The sequence below is a fragment of the Phascolarctos cinereus genome, unplaced genomic scaffold (assembly GCF_003287225.1).
Source record: "Phascolarctos cinereus isolate Bilbo 61053 unplaced genomic scaffold, phaCin_HiC Scaffold_5;HRSCAF=322, whole genome shotgun sequence".
Lineage (NCBI taxonomy): Eukaryota > Metazoa > Chordata > Mammalia > Diprotodontia > Phascolarctidae > Phascolarctos > Phascolarctos cinereus.
In genome coordinates, this window is record NW_027555958.1 from 324,670,713 (window position 1) to 324,690,548 (window position 19,836).

Below are 19,836 nucleotides of genomic sequence, written 5' to 3' on the forward strand. Positions count from 1 at the left end.
TTCAGACGCCACCTCGGCCCCAGCCCGAGTCTGTTTTCCCGTCACCTCCAAATGTTAAAGCTACTGATAATATGCCTAAACGTTGGTGCCCAAGCCAGGGCCTGCCTGGGCTTCTCCAGGCAGAAATAGGACGCAAGGATGGACGGTTGACCCCATCTCCAGAAGAACTGGCTCATTTCACACACTCCCCTATGGCTCCTGGGCCCTCTGCACCACACCAAGGGTCAGTAAGGGCACAGGGCCACTCCCCCTCCCCTTCGGCCTAGTCCTTCCCGCCCTTCGGATAATCCACCGCTCTAAACTCAAGCACACAAAGGTGGGGGGTGGGGGTGGGAGCTCAGCATCTCTTTAACATCATCCCCGTCTTGTCCGCTGCATAACAGAGTCCATGTCTCGGAGACTGGCCAAAGTGAAGGAAGGGGGAGTCGAAATCCCTTGTTAGACTTCCTTAGGGATGAAGAATGGGGGGGGTGTCTTGCCCTACTCTCCGCTCCTTTTCCTCCCACTATTCATTCCCGCTATTCATTTTCTGTGTCATAATGCGCCTCGTCCACACCCGCGCGCCTCAATCTTAGCCCCAGAGAAAGACATTACTGGGGACCGTGGTTCTAAAATCGAAGCCCTTGGCTCAAACCCCCTTCTTAACCCCTTCTTCCAGGACCAGGGTTCCCGTGGACTCTTCCTATTTTTTCCGGAGGCAGAGAACGTCGGCCAGAATCATTGAAGCGTTGGCCCTGACATTTGGGGTTGAGGAATTGTGAATCCTTCTCCCATTCCCAGCCCCATAGACGGCGGGTTTTATGTTAAAAATTGTCGCCAGGTTCGGCGGATTCTGCTTCCTACTCTGAGGGCCCTGCATTACCCAGCTTTCCACTAGAACGAGCTTGGGCAAGAAAACGATTGCTTGGATCAGTGTAGATGTCCAATTCATTTTATGTTCATGCGCACACCCCACCCGACACCCCGCGAAGGTTTTGGAAGATGTAAATGATGAGGTCCTAGCTGAGCCGCAGGCAGCGAGCGGCGCGGCTAGGTCCTGTAGGTCTCCCTACCATTGAAAAAACAAAAACCAAAAAACTAACCCTCGGCTTGTCACGAGCATCTGAGGCCCAGTGCCTTTTTCCAACCCCCGGCTCAGGCTAGGAGGAGTGGAGCTGTCCCTCCGGCCCGTCGCGTGTCCTAGGTATCTTTGTTCCCTCCACGAGATTCAGTCCTTTGGCAGCTTCCCTTTGGGAAGGGCCAGCCTGCATCTCACTCATTTTTAGCTCTTGCCGAGCTCCCATCGTGGAGGTAGAAGAAAATAAAGGGGAGGGGGACAAAAATTAAAACGTGAGGGGAACTGAGGTGAGAGTGAAGAAAAATAGAGGAACCTGTGAGACTACCTAAGGGCTTCATTCGTTTACCCTTTACAATCGCTCTCCATTTGTCCTCTCTCACCCAGATCTTAGTCTTCTCTTTCCTCCTACGCTTGGATTTCCTCCACTGACTCCCTGAAACCTACAACTCAAGCCTGGAACTGGGGGGTCCGTAGCCTGCTGTCCCATTCTCTCCCTTAGTGCTTGTCGTAGGGGCCTATTGGTTAAGTCCCGAACTTTGCGCTGTCCTCGGTAGCAAAGGCCTCCTATCCTTTGCAAGGAACCTTAGCTACTATGCCCAAATGCTTCCGTAAATACCCTCTATTACTGCCTTTGAATGCTTCTAAAATACTCTTCCCCTCCCCCCAGAGGCCAGAAACATCCTACCCACAACACACATACATGTGTACATACATTTACATAGACATATCCATTTATGTAGTATGTAATATCTCCTTTTACACACCCCAACACCACCTTTAATAGCCAGAGATGCCCCTCCAAAAAAATCTGTTAATGCTCTGAACACCTGCATACTCCAAAATATGCTCTCTATATTACTTAAACACCCTCATAGGCAACTACTCCCTTCATTTCCTCCCAGAAACACCCCACCCAAATTTGGCAATATTTCCTTAGATACTCCTTCATTCCACCCTTCCTCTCTCCCATTCTTGGAGAGCCATTCTTGGAGGCTGGAAGAGGAGTTCACTAATAAACTATCCTTTACCATCCTGGGGAGTGTATATGTATTGCTCACCATCCTTAGAGGGAGAATGGGCAGAGGGAGCTTTCCACTGCTGCATGTCCACTGACAAAGAATCCTCCTATCAATCCCTCCACATCCTAAGGCAGTGTCTATGAGGGCAAGAGGAGAGTTAAGCTGTGATTGGCCTGAATTTAGCTACTTTAGTTATTTTTCTGTTGCCTCATCCTTTCACCACCTTTGCTGCTGGTGGTGTTGGTGTTGGGACAATGGGGTAGAAGGTTCAGATAGGGATTATTTCAACTTCCAGTTGCCTCTGTTCAGACATAAGCAAACCTGAGTGAGGTCCAATCTCTGCAATTTTTAAATGGGCATATTTTGCCTGCAATCTGGATTTTTCTAAATACCTCGATTTCCTCCAAATAATCCAGCTGACATTTTTGAAGTCTTTTTAGTAGATACCTGCTTTACAATGGCTTCAGAATCAAGGGTAATTCAGACTAGAATGGGTGGAAACTTTTGGCAGAAAGATTCACAGAATCTGGGCTTCCCTTTTGGATCTCTTAGTGGAGAAAGTCTATTTCACCTGGGGTACATTTTTTGAGGGCTGCCTCAAAAAAAAAAAAAGGAACACAAAAATTGGCATATTATACTGACTCCACGCCCCTATCATACTCTCCATTCCTGAATAAGTAAACTTGCCACTTGGCCTTGTGTGGACAGATGGTACTCACTGTCTCAAGGATGAAGGAGACAGAAATGTGCTTTCATTTTAGAAAAAAGACTAGTGGCTACTGAGTCACAGGTCATGCCTACATAGCCTTAATAACGGGAAGATCTGCCAACCAAATGATCATTTGCTATTGTTATCAGGTTAAAATTCCATTATTTGTGTGTAAAAAAATAACCAAATAAAAATCACCTTGAGTCCTAAAATATCAAGTATATGTGTGTTTTTGTGCATCTGTAATGTGACATTGTGAATCCATATTTTTGTATTGTGTTTCTGAATTGTGTACATTGTGTGTGCTTCTGTGTATATGTCATAGAGGTTTGTATTTTATGTTGTATAGGAGAGAGGAGGGATGGTACTTGAATCAAATTTTCCAGTACCTTGTTCTATCTCCTCTTTACTTTGTGTGGTGTAAATACTATTTGTGTAGTGTAGATACAATTTTTGTGTGTCTAGGCTGCTGTGTTGCTGAATAAATACATTATCTAGGAATTTGCATGGATTTCGGGTTGGGGTGGTGTCTGAGCTCTCTCCTTCTCCACAGATCTCCTCATCTAATGAAACAATATTTGACATATTGGCACTTAAGATCATGAACCTTTAAACCCCACACTACCAAACTATATTTCCAAAAAATGGTCTTTGGATTAGATTGTTGGATAGGTCATTCAAGTGGGACATTATAGATCAGGGCAGACAATTAATGCTGGTTCCTAGTCTCAATCCTTGGGCCTCCCCAACAATGAACACTCTTTTTGACATGCCCTCTTTTCACCTCTATTCCTGATGTCCACCCATTGTCTGTGTTCCTGAAGAATAACATTGCTGTCTGGGTGCAGCTTTCATCCAGGTCTATAAACATAAGTCATTGAGGTAGATTGGATACTACTCCCCTCCACAAAAAACACACATATATACACACATACACACTTTCGTTTCAAGCCACTGTCTCTTGAAATGTTAGGGTACTTGAAACAAAGATGTATTTTTTTGCCTCAATTAACTAGGTTGATTTGAGCATATGTAGTTGTATTTAGAAGAAAATTGTCACCAGAGAGAGATTTGTGTTTATCTGTGTTATACATAAACCATTATCACATATATTAATATGTGCTATGCTAAGAGGTAGTACATAGAATATCTATGGGATATTATTAACTATCTAGGATTGCTGTTAGCTGCAAAAATCTAGAGTGAAGGCTTTTTGAGACTGTCTACATAGGCAGAGTGGAACAGAGAACTGAGACATAATATGGGTAACTTGACTCCTATAAATGCTGACCTTTCTTCCCCCAGGGACATTTTTACTCAGCTGCAGAATTTTGGAATCTGACTTATCCTGAGAATCCCCTCTGCTTGTATAGACCCTTTCTCATGCATTTAGGTCTCCAGCCTTTTGGACTGAGTATTCTCATCCTCCCTTCCTTCTCCCAATTCCATATTGCAACAATCACCCAAATCTAAAGCATAAAAAGGTGTAAGCAAAAGGCAAAGGACAATGTGTGTGGCTATAGGGTGATCTGAGGACCTCCCTCACTCTTTATAATTGCATCCCCCTTCAGCCTCTCCCATCCAGACCTTCATCTCCTTGCCTTAGGGATGGCTGGTTTGGGTATCAGTCCCTCTATACTCTCAGCAATCAGTGAAACCATCCCCTTGAGGGGTGCATATACTCAGAACCTCACACACAGCCACATACATACCCCACTCATGTAGACAGGAGCACACTCACATAGATAGACACAGAGAAAAAAGGCACACATGCTTAGACACATAAAAACATACCCTTATAGGTACATGCAATATACAAAGACAGACAAATGCAGTTATCCACACAGAGCAATAAAGTAACATACAGACAACCATACATTTAACCAATAACAATCCACCCCAGATATACACATTTCCTCACAAACACACTCACTCAGGTATGGAAGCCTCTCCGCATTTCCAGATTCCTGTTCACACCACCCGGCCCTTCTTTTTCTCTCTCAGTTTCTCTCTCTATTCTTAAGGATATCCCTTCAGGAGGGGAGGTGGACTGGGAGAAATCTAAGGACTTTATTCACCACAGCAATCTTTCTTCTCTTTCCTAGAAAGCTAGGCTTCATTTGCCAACTGCCCTTTACTTCTGCACCCCATATATTTACTGTATAGGTCCTACTGAAAATTGAATTAGCAAAGGAACAGAGGCCAGAAGATGGAAAAGACAAGGGTTGGGGTGAAAGTGGGGTTGGAGAGTGTGAAAGGCAGAAAAAAATAGGAAATGTTGAATCAGTCATCCTCCCCTCACTTCCTCCATTCCCCCACTCTAAAACCCCACAACAAGACAATAAATACCCCAGCTGGAGAGCCGCCTACAATGGTACCAGAAACAAATGTGGTTGCTTCATCTGGGTGTTGGTCCCCTGTCAAGGAGGAGAATACAAAGGTTAATCAGGCTCTCTGGAGAGGCTCTCACTCTCATGGCCCTTCTGGCTCCCTACTTCTCTAGCCACTCCCTTTCTCCCCACTCTGATGTCCCACAGTCACCCCACCCCCATCTTTTTACTAATCTCAGCTCTCTTTCTCAGATTCCATGCTTAGAGAACACCAAAGAGGGCCTCCTGATAGAAAAAACCCTATGGAGACCAATAAGCCAACCCAACCCAGTCAAAACCATGATCCCAAGCCCCTTATCATAGTTTATTTTCACATCCTTCCCAACATTCCCTATACAGAACCATCAGGAACTTCCTTGGACCTATTATTTTGGCCCCATAGCATTGATTCTAGGTCTACAAGACTCTGCTTCTCCATCAGAGAAAGGCAGTCATTGACCCCCAGCACACCTAGACTAGAGATTCCAAAAAGGGTAGGATGGTAAGTCTGGGATTAAGGTTGCATGCCTGTCCATCTCCCTTCTCCCTTTTCCTATCTATATACCTAATCTATCTTTTATCTATGTCTTTCTTTATAAACATATATAGCCCATAAAAATAGAGCTATATCTATTGATGCATATTTTTCTTTCACATACACATACCCCAGGTATAACTATAAAGTAAGAAGACTGATTTCTATATGTAGTTGATAGAGAACCAGTCTCATTACTTTATAGACATGCTGCCTACATTGCCATCTCCAGGGCAGAGCTGGTTTAGGATTAGGACATGGATTCCAAAGACAACTCAGCCTCCAGAAAGAAAAAAAAAAGAATAGAAAACAAGGGAGAATAGGACTAGATTAATATTTTTGTTCTTTCTGTCACCCCAATCTCAATCCCATATCTGGGATTTTTCAAATGAGAGACCATTTTATTGAAGGTGGGGGGAAAGATTGGAGCCAGGAGGTGGAGGGCAAGCAAAAGGATATAGCAAGGGGATGAAGACATTCCTAGCCCTACATGAGCACTTGAAAGGAATGAAAGGGCACTGGGAACTTATACTCAAATAAACATCAAGCCTGCTTCTTCTTTGGACCTTTGGCCAGGGATGTGGGGTAGGTGGGTAGGGGTGCCCTAAACTCCCACTCCCCAGAATTATCCAGCACCTTATCTCTCATTTTTGCTGATCTATTCATTTTACAAAGGTATTTCTCAGTCTGAAATTGAGGTTTTTCCCCCTAAAGGAAGTAAGGGGAACACCCCCCATCCCCATCTGCTGACATATTGGAAAATAGGAACAGGGAGAGCTGGAGAGACAGTCACCTCTCTTCCTCCACCCCAATGCAGTGTCTAAAGCAGATTCCATCAACTCCACCTCCTGCCCTGACTCTTCCCCAAAACAAAATGATTTTTTAATTTTAAAACACCAAATATGGGATTAAGATTGGGGCAACAGAGAGAGGGTGAGGGAAGGGCAAGGAGATCAGGTTTGCCTTAGCTCCCATTTTTTTAGGTCCTGGGATGAGAGGGTGCATCTCTATTGTCATCAGTTTCTCACACATGCACAGGCACCCCCAATACACCCTGGGTAGCCTGCTACTGAGAAACATGGGGGAGCCATGTAGCATACATAGACGTATATGATATCTGGCACCCAGTGCCTCTCTCTTATCCACCCCATTCTATGAGGTACCAGCAGAATCCTATTAAGCTCCTTATTCCCCCACCCCACAAAGGCTTGATTCTCTGCTCCCAGCTGGGGGGAGGTCATGTCTCTTGACCAGATCCCCTACCCCTAAGAAAAGACTATTGGACGGGCCTTGAAGAAGCCCTATCAGCCTCTATTTCTTTACAATTCTCAGCCTTAGCTCCTCACCCCCACCCTCTCTGCCGCTGAGCTTCTCTCAGCTCTGGGTAAGGGGGGTGGAAACAGGATAAACCCAATACTATAGGATTCTTCCCTAATGCTTGGTTCTACCTTTCTTGTAAAACCCCACCTCCCCATTCCATCGGAGGAGCCTGAAATACAAGACGTCTCACATCCCCTATGGTGGGGGTACACGGAGGGAGGGAGGAGAGAGAGAGAGAGAGAGAGAGAGAGAGAGAGAGAGAGAGAGAGAGAGAGAGAGAGAGAGAGAGAGAGAGGATTGAAGACAAGAGCCCAAATTCGGACTCTGTTCTTCCTCCTAGCTCCTTGACAATCTCCCCTCTTTGCCTCCTCCAGTGGGAACATTAAGATGTTCACTGTCTGTCTCGGGTGGGGGGTGGAGGGAGAGAGAAGGAGGGGCAGATTAATAGGATCAGTAGCACCGTGACCCTAAAGCCCCCCTGAATCCGGTTGACAAACTTAGTAAGCTGTCGGCCCACTGTTGGGGGTTGGAGGGGAGGGCTGGGTTACAGAGGCTTTCTGAGTCGGGTGGGGAGGGTGGTTGTCTCTAGCCCAGTGCTGGGAAACAGGAACCAGGCGACAAAATTTTATAGGTTCATCGGCTGCCCATCTCACCTAATTCTTTTGGGTTCCCCCCTCAGATTATGGACCAGCCTTTCCTGTCTGACACCCCAGCCCCCATCAACCTCTGGGAAAAGTGGGGAGGGGTGGAGTGGGAGCTGATTAATTTCAGAGGATTTCCCCTTCCTCTACCAGTCCCAATTCCTGAGAGAGATGGATTTTTCCAGTATGGCAAGGGTCACTTACCCAGTTCCTGTGAAGAGGAGGTGTCTCTCTCTCAGGCCCCCACGACTGGTCTGCTTCTCTCCCCCCCAGCTCCTAGCCTCTTGTGGAGTAGAGGCTGCAGCCCTGATGACGTAGCATCTGTCTATCCATTCAGGAATTTCGCTCCCCTCTCTTTCTTTCTCTTGCAGCTCTCCTTGGCAGACAGCAAAAAAGGGGGTGCTGCCCCTGCCTGAAGACCTCCCCCCTTAAAAATAAAAGCCCATACCACTCTGCCTTATTGAAACCCCTTTCTCCTCCCTTCCGATGCATGGGTGAGGAGATCAGTGTCACCTCCACCCTGCTCCCCCTTGCCACCACCCCACCCCAACACAGCCCTTTTCAATCTGAAGCAGGAGGATGGGGGGAGCAGCACAAGAACACAGCTATTGTTTTCCCCAACACCTCCCTGCAAATGTAAAAGTGGTCAGATAAGGGGTACCCACTCTGCTTCTACCTCCCACCCCCAGAGTCTTCTTCAATTTTTTTTTAATCCACAACAGACTTAAGAGATGAAAATATGGTGGTGTTTTTGAGGGGCCATGAGGACAGAGGTGCTTTTGAGATTTGGGGGATTCCCTGTGGTATTCAGGACTTGACTGTGAAGGGGAGGGCAGGGAATAAGAGATAAGTAAACTGAGTAGGGAGAAAATAAATTTTCATCCAAATCCTCTCTGGGTTGTGTGTGTGTATCTGTGTGTGTGTTGGGGGAAATGCAGTGTGCACAGACTAGAAGAAAAAAGTCTAGACAAGAAGTGGGGCCACAAATTCAAAGTGGAAGATAAATTATCTTGCTCTTGTGGGAGGGAGGGAGCTTTGGGGGTTGGTTTCCAGGGCTGGGGTCCCAGTGCTTGGTGGAAGCTGGGGACCAGAATGGTACAATGGGCTGGTCTTTTTTCTCTCTTTCTCCCCTACCTCCTCAGCCCCTCCCCTTTTCTCCCTCCCTCCCTCCTTCCTTGGCCTGCATGGGAACTCGGCCGGGGCTCAACTTGACAGACAGCAGGCCTGCATGCTAATGAAGTCTGTCTCAAGTTCATTGTCAACCCCCCCAATCTCCCCCTGATGCCCCCTCCTTGTGGCCCTCTCCTCTCCTCTCCCACACACAAATCTCCCTCCAACTTTTGTCCCACAGACCCAGAGGCCACTTGAGCCTCTGCCTGCTCCCCTCTCCCACCCTCCCCCACGACCCTCAGCTCCAGACTCCCCCCCACCCCAGGGGCTCTCTCCACTCTCCACCTCAGTCGCCTTTACATCACCCTCACCAATACCAGGTTAAATTGAGTTATTCTGAAGGAAATCATACAGAATAAGGCCTGAGTCTATAAATCTAATCCCCCCCCCACTCTCCTCCCTACCACAAAATGAAGAGTCTGGGAAGATGGGGGGTAAGGAGAGAGAGAGGAGGTCAGACTCTTACCACCCCAAGTACTTTGCCCCCCAATTTTCTGTCCTATCCTGTCTCCTGCATTAGCCTTCCCCCCAGTTTCTTTCCATTATGATTATTTTTTTTTGCTCTCCCCTTGATTACATCTGCTTCACTAGCTCAGAAATAAAGATCCTTTGAGACTAATTTCCCCCCCCAGTTCCCCACCCCTTCCCCCCCCTTCCCTCAGACTAGGGCTCCTATTTGCTCCTTTCTCACCGACTGGAAGACATTGAGTTCCTTGTCTAGGGAGCTGGGGGGCTGGTGTGTGGAGGGGGGTGTCAGTGAGATGAAGGGGGGGGTCTCTCCAGCTCTGGGACGTGTCCAGCAATCCAAACCTGTCCCTCTTTTGTTCCTGCAAATCTCTTCACACTGTCACCTCCCTTTGGAGTCTGCCTTTCTCCCAGCAACCATGGAATGGGAGGGGGGAGAGAAAGGGGAGGAGGACCCTGTGCTCACCCCCATTCCACCCCCAATTCCAGGGGAAGGGGGAGGGGGAGAAAAGAAAAAATTTTAAATCCCCCCTCATTAGCAGAAAGGAAGCGAAAAGGGGATAATTATAATTAAAAGCAGACAGCTGTAGATTGCATCTTTTATGTTCTTCATAGCTCCTCCCCACCCCCCCAACACCCCCCCAACACCCTGCAGATCTTCCACTATGAAAAATGGGATGGGTGGAAGTATTGGGTGCTTAGGGTGCTGGAGGGGATGGCTGAAAATACTGTGCAAGAGAAGAGGGCCCTGGCTGCAGGAAGGGCCTCCATTACTTCTCCCCATTGGGATGCATGGTCTTAACCATTCCAGTAAGCTCTTGGAGTTCTGCCTTCTGTTCTTATCCCTCCCACCTGTACCCCAAAGTGGGGGCTGCAGCTGGGCCAGGGAAGTGATAAGAGCCAATTATCAAGCTCTTGGGCATCTCTGATTTTCCTAATAGCATTAGTAGGTTATTAATAATCATTTTAATACTGTGAATTAATTATAGCATCATACATACATCCTCATACCCATCCATTCACTCATCACTTTCCTTAGAAGTTTCATCAAAACACAGGAGTGAATGTCAGGAAGCTCAGAATCTAGGTTTTAGAAAAAATTTGGGGATGAGAGATGGTGTAAATAAAAGGGCAGTTTGGATAGAGGTAAGAGGTAGACATAGCAGCCAGAACTGAAAGCTTAATCTACAAACTATTAGAGCTGGATGGAACCGTAGAATTATCAAACATAATAGCCAGTAAGCATAGAATGGAAGATCACAGGATATCAGGACTTAGAAATCATAGACCAATCTCCTCACTTTGAAGATATCTATATGTGCACATATATAGAGCAGGTGTAGTTTGGGGGTGGGGAGGATATGGGGTGTGTTGTTAGGCCCAGATATCTTGCCCCTATATATTTATAGAACTTGATAGTAGGCCAGAGCAGCAGGGTAATTATGGACTAATTAGCATATATGCAAATGAAGTAACCTATATACACTGAGTGGAGGCAGATTATTATTTATTTCTTTTTTTCCCTCTCCCTCTCTTCCTTCCCGGGCAACAGCTCCTGCTCCTCTGAGCTCATACCAGCAATTATCTGACATTATAAGAGGGGCTGGAATAGGGGAGGAGGGAGTAGGGACAGAAAAAAAACCCAACACTCGATTTATCTCGTTTTACTTTATGTCATTCTCAGAAGGGTGGGCAGAGACTTAGAAGCCTCTGAATTAACAAAAGGGGAGCAAGGTCAGGGGGCTTGGGGGTGAGGTGGGAATCAGAGAGATAGAATCTAAGATGGAGATGGACAGGGAGATAGAGACCGAAAAACCCAGAGACACGAACAGATAGGGGAGACAGAGAGATAGAAGATCTAGAGAGACATGGAAATGCACAGTCTGTAGATTTGGAGATCACCTTTCCAGATTAAACTCAGGCTGAAAGCAGAAGAGTATGAGGGATTGTCACCCATTCTATACTTCCTCTCCAGGCTTGGGCTCCTATCTTTCCCTACCTAGTCCCCACCTTTTTATCTCTACGCACAATACTCCCATCTATAAAATGACCATGGGATCAACAAAGCACTGGGATGAAAGTGGGCTTTTTTTCTCTCCCTTAGGACAGAGCTGGGGAGCTTAGATTCACCGCTTAGTAGCCTCATTTCCTTCCCTCACCCCCGCCAAGTCCCCTCTTTACAGAAAGACCAGCTTCAAGGCTATGTCTTTCTCTGTTCGTCTTCGTCTCTGAGCCTCTCAATGTTTTCCGGCCTCTAGATTGTCTTTTCATATATCTCTGTCCACCTCTCAGAAAAATGTTTGGGGCACGGAATCTTTAAACTGTCAGCTACTCTTCCCACCATCGTTCAATTTAAATAGCAAGAAAAAAGACTCGCTCCTCAGTCTCGTGCCTACAGATCCCGCCGCCCCTTGGCTTCAACCCCTGGGCCCTGGTCAGCTCCCTTGGCCGAGGTTCTGAAACTAGTGACTGGTATTCTGAAGGGTAGCCTCTGCTTCTTTCTCAGTCCTCTGCCTCCTACGAAGCTCCCCAGAGATCTTTTCCTTGTGGGGTCTCTTTGGGGGAGGTAGTGAGATAGTAGGAGGAAATGATCTCCATCATCCCCAACCGCCCCCGGCACACATATTTCCTCCCTCTCTAGTTGACATCTTCCCCTCTTCTGTCGTTTCGAACCCGTTGGGTCTGTGTGTACGTAATTTCAGAGAGAACCCCCCCCAAAAAACAATCCACCCTCTCCCACCCAAACTCCTGAGAGGTGAAGGGATAGTTCGGGAGGGGGTGGAGGGCATTGTGGCAGCAATTTCGCTCCAGTCCCGGTCAGAAAGACCACATTAAATAGTAAACTTAGAGAGGAGGATTCCTAGTACAGCTCCCGAGATACTGAAAGGAGACAACGACCCGGTCCGGACCCGGATAAACCGAAACAGCTGCTGAGTCTTCTTGGAGTCAAAGTACCTCGGCAAAAAGAACAGCTTTAGATGGGAGGGAACTGATAGCGTTATTCTTCAGTATTTTGATGTTTGACTCCGCCGAGCGGGCTAGGGCTAGACTGTTTAGACCCGAATCAATGCAGATGAATTTAACACTCTGGGCACCTATATTTGTTTATGAGTGCCGGGTACTCCTGAACCCTTTCGAGAGTTAAAATTCTCCTTGGGTGTCTACCTGCCACTTCAGAGATCTGGATGAAACTTGGGTTTGTCTCTTTGCTCCGGACTCGCATTTCTGCACAGTTATAAGTGGAGCATATTGGCCACTCTGGATTTATGGGTCACTGCTCCTAATGATGTAGACACCTGAATCTCTTCGTACAAAAGATCTGTATTCTGCCCATTAAAATATTTTTTATTCTCTCTCTCTCTCTCTCTCTCTCTCTCTCTCTCTCTCTCTCTCTCTCTCTTTCCTTCCAAACATACACACACACACACACACACACACACATACATACATCTAGCAGGACATCGAGAAAGGTACACATAGACGGAAATAGAGTAAGACAGATGAGTAAATAAATAAAATGATAGAGAAATGATAGAGATATGTGATACAGTATTCTAACTCTTCCCACCACCACCCCCAACACACACAACACTCTTGTCTCCATACGGGTAAACTGTCTGTGTTTGTACATATATCCCATTTCCCGCAGTAGAGATTCGCTTGGGTTTCTATCTATATTCATATCTAGAGATATTTTCTGTATTTCCTCCCCTCCCCACTCCCAACCAAACTGCTCCACAGAAGTACATCTCTGAATAGATGCGACTGGGTGGTTATTTAGAGAACCACCTTCCATCTTCTAGATAAGGAATGGTTTGAATTTATATAAATAGATCTATTTCTGCTAATGTCTTTTCTAGATAAACACATCTGCATAGAACCAAAGCTAGGCGTTGGTAACTAAAGATTTCATTACTTCATTATGTGTAATTATCAGGACTTTATCTGTACATGCTGTGTACGTGGAGCATATATATGTTTGCATTCCCCACCCTTGAATCGCCTGCAGATGAACGGCAGTGTAACGGGTGCAGTGGGGAGCTATCGCCTTAGCCATGTGGCAGACTAAAACGCTTTTTTCTCGGTGTGCGTTTCTGGGGAGGCCGGCTCGGTCTTTTGAGGGAGCTAGACGCATACCTTCTCCTCCTCCCCCACCCTCGTGTGTCTTAGGACAAGGCAATGATATCTGTGAATTCTATGTATACGTGTATATATGGAGGAAAGAGGTGAAGTCTTCATGTAAATCGACCGTTCCTCTTCTTCTATAACCAGGGAAACTGAGCTATCCCCTGCCCTGTGCCCCTCCCTCGAATCCGACTGGCATCTAGACTTTGTCACGTCTGAACCGAATGATATGTGGCATACATGTCCTGCTTACACCCCCATTTCCAGAGAAATGTCCACGAGCTAAATAAATCCACATATATCACAATCTGTTTATCGCATATGATCTAAAATATAACATACAATTGTATACTATATGAAATAATATGTGAAAATATACACTTATTTCTCCAACTCCTTAAATCTGCTTTTATCTTTATAACCCCACTTACTCTCCCGATTGTTTCTCACAAACACAATTGTCTCTCTCTAGCTATATCTGGTGAGACGTTTGTGTGTCTTCTATACACAGTATGATGTGGTAGCACACTTAAATATGATATAATTATGTAATGATTATATAATTTCCTCAATGTAGCTCCAATGCATGCTTATATTTATATGAGTCCCACAGTTTCACATAATTGTCTTTAGATATAAATCTGGACATAGTTATATATGCCTCTCTTCTTTCCCAATGACACATTCTCCCCTTAATGCAGAGATGACTTTCAGAGACGGACTCATCTGACTACAGCCATCAATCTATTGCTTTCCTGGGTACAGACACCTGTATGCGATCTCTGGTATTCAAACACAAAGATAAACTATAGATAGATATCTTGGGTATTCCCAGCTCAGAGCAACTGCTATCGCCGATCCACATTATATTCTCTTCTCTCTTCTCTCTCTCTCTGGTCAAATACATCTATATAAGCGTATGTGTAGATGTATATATTTATATGTTGATATACATATATGCCCGCAGTGCAGATTTACTTGACGGGCTCTCGTCCAATTTGGGCATCCTGAGAATATCACTGATCTACTACATGCTTTTAAGAACGTGTCTGTATACTCATATATGCATACATATGACTATGTGTGTGTGCTCTTCTAAAGCGATGTATGGGATTAGGTTTGTGTGGATGTGTGTGTGTTGTGTGTGTGTGATTATGCTTGTGTAAATGTGTGGCTAGGATTGGGTATGTGTCCCTGTACCTAAGTATATATAATATGCATATACACACATACATATATATTATATGTGTTGTAGTACACAGTGGGGGGAGGGAGAAGATGAATGTGTACCTGCGGTACTTAATGTGCCTATAGGTGGATGCGTATGCCCTCTCGGTGCCCAAACACTTTCTGGTCTCCAATTCTTGCAATGACCCGTGGGCTACGTCCTGGCAATAAGTTTGCTCTCCTTGTCTCAGCTTCTGTCTACTCCCCCCAGCTTCCTTTATCCTCTGAACTCTCGGTTTCTTTCTCCTGTTCTCTCTCCCTGTCCCTGTCCCTGCTTATAAGAGTGCCAGGGAAGAGAGTCACGCCACGGCTGCGGACTACCCGCGTCGGACAAAGTGAGAGCGATTCGCTCCTTCTGGGGTTTGGTTAGAGTTGCTGGGCCAGGGGAGAAAGTGGGGGCAGGGAGCGCGGACGCTTTGGGGGCGTCATAAAGGAGGGAGAGCAAGTCAATGGAGTCCTGCAGGGATCAGAGTAGGGAAAAAAACCCTAGAAATAAGACAGGAGGAAAAGGAATAAAACTCGATGAATCTCTTAAAAGCAAAACCAACCCCCCAAACTGGAATGAGACAAGCATGCAGAGAAAATAGTAAAACGAAATTCAGATGAAACGAGATTAAAAACCAACGAAAGAGTCGCCTGATAGACCTGAAGAGAGAGCTAAGAGCTGGAGAGCTAACTGGGATGGCTATGGGAAGGCAAGAGGCAAACACGCCGGGGTTGGAGACTCCAATATGAAGGAGGCAAAATTTAGTCAGAAATCCCTCGGGTCGGGAAACCGAGGGAGTTAGGGTAGAGCTGAGGGACTACCCAAACCCGAGCCCAAGGCAACCAGCCTGCCGGCAGCTTCCAGTAGATCGTTTTGTAGAGGGGGCGTCGGGCTTGGAAGGGAGAACTCCCTGAGAGCCCCAGTGTCTTAGAGTGCTAGGATCTAGCAGTGGTCATGATACTGGATTTCCTCCACGCTGTCACCCTTAAGTCTGGCCACTTTTAGCTTTGTTCTGCCCCTCTCTCCACCCCCGCTCCTGCGAAAAAGTATGGTTAGTGAACATTTTTTGAGGATTTATGTGAGATGAGGCCGCATTTACAAAAACACCCAGCAGAGAGATTGGAATGAATTGCTGTGGCTGTGGCAGACTACTTGTGTCTTCCGCATCCTGACACTCACCTCCGCCCTCCTAAACCCTAACTCTTGCAGGCCTTAATTTTCCCCGAGGGCTTATCTAGGTCTATTGGTAAGTGTAGGCATCTCCTCGAGGCTGTGAGATTACAGCCCGAGCCTAGTAAAAACTAAACTGGGTCTGGCCTAAAAGACTCAGGTTTGGTACAACCTCACCAGCAGGTGAACTTTCAGCTAGCCCCAGAAAGAAAGGCAGAGGTTGTAGGGGAGAAGGTGGTTCCGTAATCTCGGAGCCTGCCTCGCCCCTTCTAACAAATCCTGTTCCCCCTTCCCCACCTGGACAGCAAAGGTGGGATGCAACTTCTGACGATCTTGGTGAGAGGAATTGTGCAGAACTGTTAATAATGAGTTATGCCGGGGACCCTGGGGGTGGGGGATGGGGAGAGAAACAGAGAGAAAAAGAAGAGAAGAGGGAGAAAGAGGAGAAAGGGAAGGGGGGGTCAAGTAAGGAGAAATGACAAAAGGTGACGAGAGAGAGGTAGAGGGAAAAAAGATAGGAAAGAGACATAGAAAGCTAAAGAGAGGGAAGAGTGACACAGAGAGAAGAAAGACCAAATATAGTCTGTGTGTGATTAGTAGATAAGGATACTACTAGGCTTGGAATCAGGAAAATTGGGTTCAAATCCTGCCTCAGAGGCTTACTAATTGGGTGATTTTAGTCAAGTCACTCAGCCCCTATGCACCTCAGTTTCCTCATCTGTAAAATGAAGGAGTTGGAGTTGATGGCCTCTAAGATCCTTTCCAGCTCTGATTCTCCCTAGAAGAAAGACAGGGAAGAAGAAAGACATGGTAGAGAGACAGAGATATGGGAGGGTGTAACAAAAAGATAGGAATCTGAAGCAAAAGGAAAAGATAAAAAGAAAGACATACACTGAAATGGTGGGGGGGAGAGAATCTTGGCAAGGAGTGGAGAGAAATTGGAAAGGAAAAGAGGAGAGAGAAATCAGAGGATATTGTGTTGAGTGCCCCCCAGCTGATTTCAGATGTACTGTAAAAACCCTAATTGCAGGAGGATTCAAGACCCAAATGCAGAGGAAACCCCAAAGCACGAAAATTCAGAAACAGTTACAACCTGATGAGCCAGCTGGCATCATTTCCCTATGAGGCTATTTCCTCTTTTCACTCCATGGCAGGGCACCTGCCCCACCATCAGGAAGGATGGATCCTGAGAATCTAGAATGAGGAGGATATGGGTAATCTCTGATGGGAAGAGATAAACTTAGACTGAGACAGGGCAACAAACAGACTGAGAGACCCAGAGCCACCAGAAGAGAGGAGAAAAGGGGGAGGGCTATACTTAGGAATAAGTACAGGGTGGGGGAAATGTGGGGGGAATGGCTGTCTGGAGTACATTAGTCTTCAAAGGGTGATGCTTTAAGGCCATTGCTACTATTGGGAAAGGCAACAAGCATTTCTCTTTTAAAGGTGTTTTCCACCTTTCCAAATGTACTCCCCCACCCTCTTTTCTTTTCCTGAGATGCATGCCTTGGTCCTGGGGGTGGTGATAGCAGATCTGTACTTGGGGAAGAGGTAGGATGAGAAATTGTTGCCAAGGGAGGAGAAAGGGATGAAGGAGGAAGTAAAGAAGAGGACAGTACAGGGGGACAATATGTCCCTGACTCATTTTAACTCATGCTGAACTGAGGGCCAGAGTATTATTAATTTAAAATACTTTTTATTATATTAATAATTTGAAATATATTTTAAGCAAAATCCTATCAAACAGACAACAGTGACTTGTCCAAGAAATCATTCTTTATGATCAAGTGGAATTTATACCAAGGACACAAGGGTGGTTAAACATTATTAATCATATTAAAAACCAAAACACCCCAAACCATATGATCATCTCAATATATGCAGAAAAAGCCTTTGACAAAATACAACACTCTTTTATGCTAAAAACCCTACAAAGTATAGGTATAGAGGAACCTTTTAAAAACACAATAAAAAGCATTTATCTAAAATTTAAAGCAAGCATCATATGCAATGGGGATACACTAGAATCTTTTTCAATAAATATGGAAGTAAATCAAGGATGCCCACTCTCCCCACTATTATTTGATACAGTCCTGGAAATGCCGGCAACAGCAATAAGACATGAGAAAGAAGTTAAAGGAATAAAGATAGTAAAGAAGAGATAAAGCTGTCCCAGTTTGCTGATGATATAATGGTTTACTTGAAAAATCCTAATGAATTAATAAAGATATTAAGACAATAGTTTAAGTGAAGTTGCAAGCTACAAAATAAATCCTCAAAAATCAACAGCATTTCTATATGATAACAAAACACAAGATGCAATAATAAAAAGGGAAAACCCACTCCAAATAACTAAAGAATGCATAAAATATCTGGAGATCAACTTATCAAAACATAAAAAAGACTTATATAGATTGAATTACAAAGTTCTCTTTAGAGAAATAAAGAACAACTTAAATAGCTAGAAAAAAACATTCAGTGATCATGGTTAGGCTGTGCCAATATAATTAAAATGACAATACTACCAAAATTAATTTGCACATTTAATTACATTCCAATCAAATTAACAAGGGAATATATACAGAAGTTGATAAAATAATAACAAAATTCATTTGAAAAAAACAAAAGATCTAGAATATCAAGGGAAATCATGAAAAGAAGGATGAAGGGAGAATAGTACTTTCAGACCTCAAACTATATCATAAAGCAATAATCATCAAAACCATCTGATATTGGTTAAAGAATAGAGAAATAGATCAATGGAACAGAATAGACTAGAGACTATCAGAAATAATAGAACTCATTAACCCAATGTTTTATAAAGTGGAAAATATAAACCACATAGGAAAAAACTCCTTAAATGATAAAAACGCTGGGAACACTGGAGAGCAGTCTTGAAAAAATTAGGTTTAGACTAATACCTATACTACCTTCCACATTACATCCTAAATGGATATGTGACCTTAACATTAAAAATCATACCATTAAGGAAAATTAGAAAAGAAACGATCATATACCTCTCATAGCAATGGGCAGGAGACATATTCTTAACTAAACAAGAAATTGAGGCAATTACAAAAGATAAAATATATTACTTTGATTACTTAAAACTGAAAAGCTTCTGCAGAAACAAAATCCATGCAATTAGGATAATAATAAAATTCAAATTTTAAAAAACTGTATCAAATTTCTCTGATAAGGGTTTGGTATCTAAGTTATATAAAAACATATATGTATAGCATATTATACATAAGACTAATATCCAGTCATAAATGGTCAAAGGATATTAACAAATAGTTCTCAAAAGAATTGTGAAATATTCACAACAACATGAAAGACTGCTCCAAATCATTCATAATATGAGAAATGCAAATCAAAATAACACTGAGATTTTGCCTTATACCTTGAAAATTGAGAAAAAAAATTTTAAATTACAATAATCAATGTTGGAGGGGTTGTGAAAGGACAGGTACACTAATACATTGTTGGTGGGGCTGTGAAAGGGCACAACCATTTTTGAAAAGCAGTTTGGAATTATGCAAATAAAATTACTAAAATGTCCATATCCTTTGAACCAGAGACTCCATTACTGGGATTACTGGGATCCATTACTAGGATGCTATCAATAAGAAGGGAAATTGTCTGTTCATATCCTTTGACCCATTGTCAGTTGGGGAATGGCTCTTATTTTTCTAAATTTGGCTGAGTTCCCTATGTATTTGAGAAATGAGACCTTTATCAGAGAAGCTTGTTATAAATCCTCCTCACCCCACTGTTTCCCAATTTCCTTCTTTTTTGGGCTGCATTGGTTTTGTTTGTGCAAAACCACTGAAATTTCATGGAATCAGAATTATCCATTTTACTCCCAGGATCTACTCTATCTTTTGTTTGATCGTAAATTTTTCCTTTATCCATACTGACAGGTAATTTTTTCCATACTCCCCTAATTTGTTTATATCACCCTTTATATCTAAATTATGCACCCATTTTGATCTTATCTTGGTGTATGGTATAAGATGTTGGTCTATGCCTAGTTTCTACCA

The 19,836-nt window shown here is 44.3% G+C and overlaps 1 long non-coding RNA gene across 2 annotated transcripts in view; it reads right to left on the reverse strand.

Annotated features, from left to right (window-relative positions):
* LOC144457774 (uncharacterized) overlaps nucleotides 1-8,033 on the reverse strand; it is a 32,842-nt gene extending 24,809 nt beyond the window's left edge. The window contains exons 1-2 of one of the 2 annotated variants that reach the window (XR_013487266.1): nucleotides 7,855-8,033; nucleotides 5,135-5,202 (exon numbers count right to left, since the gene is read on the reverse strand). This is a non-coding gene — a long non-coding RNA (uncharacterized LOC144457774). The remainder of the gene's footprint in view (nucleotides 1-5,134; nucleotides 5,203-7,854) is intronic. The other variant, XR_013487267.1, reaches the window with a different exon arrangement.
* Nucleotides 8,034-19,836: the final 11,803 nt, after the last annotated feature.